Source organism: Bidens hawaiensis, unplaced genomic scaffold (genome assembly GCF_021521415.1).
Source record: "Bidens hawaiensis isolate Kalapana, Puna unplaced genomic scaffold, B.hawaiensis_p1.1 tig00000697_1, whole genome shotgun sequence".
Classification (NCBI taxonomy): Eukaryota; Viridiplantae; Streptophyta; class Magnoliopsida; order Asterales; family Asteraceae; genus Bidens; species Bidens hawaiensis.
In genome coordinates this window covers 818,547-823,826 of record NW_027491041.1, presented here as the reverse complement: position 1 = coordinate 823,826, position 5,280 = coordinate 818,547, and the positions used below count along the sequence as shown (strand labels likewise).

Below are 5,280 nucleotides of genomic sequence, written 5' to 3'. Positions count from 1 at the left end.
GCCCCCTCTCGCGCCCCTCCACACCATGTCCCGGGGCGCGAGCACCACACCCAACACCCATCTTATCAAGTTTCTCTCTCTGCCACACGTCACAATATTATTGGCTGTAGCCCCCATTCGCGCCCCCTCTCGCGCCCCCCACACCCCTCAGCCTAAGCTCCAACATATTAAATAAAGCATATGTGGCTTGCAAAATTCTTGGTTGTCTTGGTCTGTGTGTTTGAATTCTAAATATTATCCCATCAATCTGTGATTTTGTACATATATATAAAATTCGGCTCGTCTTTTTCCTGTCTCATTGGCAAAAGAATGGATACAATTTCCAGATTCATACATATTCCATTGTCACACTCCCGTTCTCCATCCAAAAGCCTCAAACATCCACAACCTTTCACTGTTTCTGTGTTCGGAATCAATGAAGGAGTACAGCTTACAAGATCATTCGAAGTTGTTACACCTCGAAACAATTCAACATCAAACCCTTCATTACTAGAAAAAGTGTTTGGCACACTTGATAAAGCTATTATCAAGTTTCTTGATCCTCCACTTCACCTCTCAGTCGACCCATGTTACACACTCACCGATAACTTCGCACCGGTTGGAGAGCTGAGCCCAACCGAGTGCGAGGTTATCTACGGGTCCCTCCCCCGTTGCCTGGATGGCATGTACATCCGCAACGGCCCGAACCCACAGTTAATCCCGAACGGTCCACAGCACTACCTAGACGGGGATGGAATGGTTCACTGCATTAGGATCTCTGGCGGTCGAGCCACCATTTGTAGCCGGTATGTTAAAACCAACAAGTACCTGTCTGAGAACCAAGCTAGATCGTTCATCGTCCCGAATGTTATCGGGGGTATGAAAGGATTCGGTCCTTTTGTTGCTCGTGTAGCATTGTTCTATGCAAGAGTTATGCTGGGGCAATATGATATAGGCAAAGGCATTGGTGTTGCGAACACCAATTTAGCCTTTTTCGGGGGCAGTTTGTACGCGTTATGAACTAAAACTCAAGGAAAATGGTGACATAATAACCGTAGGTCAGCATGATTTCAAAGGAAAGCTTTCTATGAACATGACGGCTCACCCGAAGGTGGATCCAGACACGAAAGAGGCGTTTGCGTTTCGTTATTGGGCGACATATCCGTACATTACATACTTCCGGTTCGACGCCAATGGGAACAAGCAAACGGATGTCCCTATATTCTCCATGAAGGAGCCTTCTCTAATTCATGATTTGGCTATCACTCAAAAGTTTGCCATCATTTGTGATATTCAGCTCGGTGCGCATCCGATGAACGTGATCTATGCAGGAAGCCTTTTAAGTGTGGACAAAGCTAAAGTTCCAAGAATTGGTGTTCTTCCAAGATATGCAAGTGACGACTCGGAGATCAAGTGGTTTGATGTGCCTGGGTTCAATATATTTCATGCCGTTAATGCGTGGGACGAGACCGATGAACAAGGCAACGAGGTTGTCGTGTTGGTGGCACCGAATATATCCCCGCTGGAACGCTTCTTCGATCGGGTGGATCTTATCCAAGCATCCATGGAGAAAGTGAGTATTCACATTGGGACGGGGCTGGTGTCACGGCAAACTTTGTCCACTGATAATATGGAGTTTCCTGTGATTAATCCAGCCTATATTGCCAAAAAGAATAGGTAATATTTATTGGAAGCACTTTATTTACAATTACTAATACCTATTATTCCAACCAGGTTGTTAAACAGAAGAAATTGCGATAATGCAGGTATGTTTATGGAGCGATTTGTGAGAGAACGCCTATAAAATCAAGGATGATGAGGACAATAGGAGTGGCAAAGCTAGACATTACCGCATCAAGAGGCAACAACACAGTGGCTAGTCGGATTTATGGAGATAAATGGTTCGGAGGTGAATCATTTTTTGTTTCTAGAGATCCCGAATATTCAAGTCTAGAGGAAGATGACGGGTATTTAGTGTCTTACGTGCACGATGAAAGCTCGGGTGAGTCAAGGTTCTTGGTGATGGATGCCCGGTCTCTGGACCTAGATGTGGCCGCAGTGAAGTTGCCGCAACGAGGGCCTTATGGTTTACATGGGATATTCATTAAAGAAAAAGACGTTGATGCAATGTCACCATTGTTGGATTAATGGTTATAGTGAAGACCATGTTAAGAGTATATGTAAAAAGAAACAAACATTAAAAGAAAAGCGGGCAGCATGTGGTACCTACCACATTTAACAAAGGAGTCAATTTTATATGACAAATCTAAGTCATACACTCTGTCTTTGTGGGTATTAATGTTATGCGCCCTACCCATATTCCTCTCTAATACATTTATTTATTTGTATTTAATATTCGAGTGATCGACAATCACGAGAAAAATGAACAAGAATTAAAACCACTAGACCCTACCATAGTAATCGGACAAGGACGTGTCCTCCGTCGCCCATTTTAGAATATAAAATTACTACAAGCTATGGTGGGGGTCGAGAGAAAAATTAACATTATGCTGTCGTATCAAGATTCTCACACCAACACTTTGAGACATTGGCATTTACTTTTGTGTCGTAACATAGGTTTTTTTGTCATTTACTTTTGAGACATTGGCATCAGTCTTGACATTTGTGTCTCGGGGAACTGTGTGTTGTGAGTGTGCACTGCCTCAGTTTTCGCTTATTCTTTGCCCTCTAATTACAAAAAAAAAAAAAATCACCTTTGCGTCTTCTTGTCCAATGGCGTTTGTGTAATTGTTGAGACTTAATGGGTTTTCAATAGTGGTGTGCTTGTTTATTGACGGTGTTTCCAAGTAAGTAAGTCGTGGAATGCCAGAATCAATATGAACGGTTGGTATTCCGTCTCAGAAATACTCATTTGGGTGTTTAGGGTCGTTCAAAACGCTCTTAAGAAAAACAAAAAACTCATGATTCATAACTAAGGCGAATTGCATAGGTTCATTATATATTTTAATATAAGTAGCTACAACTTTCGGTTATAGATCTACACTATAAAATTTGATATTTTGGTTGATTGTCAATATAAGATGTTGAATGTCTCTTCTACACCATTTGTGGTGGGTGCGAATCTTCGTTATCGAATATTTGGTGTCTTGTGCACGATGGAATGCGGGTGAGTCATGGTTCTTGGTCACCCAAATCTTGATGTTGTCGTTGTAAAGTTACCGCAACTATTGCCTTACTATTTAAACGGGGATTTATTATCTATATATAGTAAAGTTGAATCTTGGTGTTGCAAGACCGTAATTGGGCCAAGCGGCAGCATATTCATCCAACTTTTTTTTTATGTTTTAAGTTTTAGTATTGTAACGAACGTAATGGTAACCAATTGAAAATAATTTTTTAAAGTAAAGGACATGGTGCAATCTGATAATCCAAGATGCTATCGTTTGATTAGTCATGGTTGTAATTAAGAACTTGTTCAAGGGTAATTGTAAAAGCATCCAGCAACTTAAAATAAACAACATGTTGCAATTGTGTACATTTTAATACGAGTAGTTACAACTCTTGGGTGTAGACCTACACTATTAATTTGATATTTTGTTTGATTGTCAATAAACAAAGTTGAATATCTCTTTGATATCGCTTGTGGTGGGTGCGAATCTTTGTTAATTAGCGAATATTTGGTTTCTTGTGCATGATGGAAGCCTGGGTGAGTCATGGTTCTTGGCCCCCAAATTTGGATGATGCCAAAACGATTGTCTTACTATTAACCCAGGAATTCGTTAAAGAAAAGGACATGGTGCTAATGTGATCATCTGAGATGCTGTTGTTGGATTAATTATGGTTATAGTTAAGAACGTATAAAAGATTAATTGTAAGAAAAGGACATGGTACTATATGTTCAAATGTATACACATACACACTACAATGTTGATTTTGAAGTTTTATTGTTTCGTTGTTGCCAAAAAAGAATACAAATGTCACATGCACGATTCATAGAAACTTGTGCTCAAAATCAATACCTTTTTTTTTTCCAAAAATTTAAGCGTGACAACTTAAATGTGTTAAAGGGACACGTAACGCTTTAGTATTGATGGAAAGGATTAGTAACCACGACGCAAGCAATAACAATATACAAAATAGTATTCCAGAAACTTTACTAAAAACTAAATTACTAAATGCTGAAAAGATAGAGCTTCCTTTTGTTAGAAAATCTACCAATTTGTAACTTACAACTAACAAATTAATTTAGATAATTATGTGGCAACTAATAAATTAAATTTGATAATAATGTGAACCAGTAAATTGAGTTAGTTGGTGAAAACCAGGTCTTTTCTTTTTGTGAAAAAAAAGGAAGAATTTTTAAATGAGGTATTTTTAAAAATAAGTTTCCAACTTTAGGTATTAGTTTCAAATAATTTCAAATAGACATTTTAAACTAGTCGTGACGACTAGAATATGTTAACAAACGAGTATTTTGCAGAGCTAATTAAAACATGTCACGTGGCCATAAACTAACCGTGATGATCAAGTTCAATAATCATTTAATCATCATGAATAAAGAAGTTGCATGTCTCGTAATCAACGCCCGCGACTACTGTATAAATCATTTAATCGCGACGAGTAAATCTTACAACTTTCCGACACACGAGTAGATTACCGAACTAACCATGGCGAGGTGTTATGTTTACCATATACATCGAACCGGTTAGTTTTACAAAAGACTAACTGGAACGGTTAGTTTGCAAGCTCAATAAGTAATTGCGAGTAGTTCTTGGTCAACGACTGGTTCTTCCGGTATATAAATAGAAAAAAGATGACATAAAAATAAGGGATCACAAAAAATAGGGGACATGACATAATAATTTTTATAAAAGATGACATAAAAATAAGGAATCATATAAAATAGGGGACATGACATAATTTTTTAAAAAGATTGCATAAAAATAAGAGATTACATAACATTTTTATATATTTTTCAAATACCTCAGATTGCCGCTAAATGAGTAGCCACGAGTAGATTGTAAGTGTCACACCCAACCTAAGGCAAAAATGTCGGAGTGCGAACTGACTTCTCATAGCTCAACACTAATATAAATAAAACCGATAATATCTAAATTTGTTTATTAAATATAAATCACAATACACTTTACACTATTAAGAAGCAAACACAATGTACATTAAAATCATTTAACTAAACAATTATTATTAATTGATATCCTATAGGTCTGATTCTGCGAGCTTCAAACTTGCAAAATCCAATGCTACTTGCGATATGCATAGAAATACAATAGATTTGTCATCAATACATGTTGAGCGAGTAAATCACTAGATTATATATAT

At 37.9% G+C, this 5,280-nt stretch overlaps 1 pseudogene across 1 annotated transcript; it reads left to right on the top strand.

The window, feature by feature from the left end:
- Nucleotides 1–267: 267 nt before the first annotated feature.
- Nucleotides 268–2,127, top strand: LOC143531145 (putative carotenoid cleavage dioxygenase 4, chloroplastic pseudogene; annotated as a pseudogene). The gene is made up of 2 exons (XR_013134974.1): nucleotides 268–1,656; nucleotides 1,746–2,127. The product of XR_013134974.1 is annotated as a putative carotenoid cleavage dioxygenase 4, chloroplastic pseudogene (transcript).
- The last annotated feature ends 3,153 nt before the right edge of the window (nucleotides 2,128–5,280 follow it).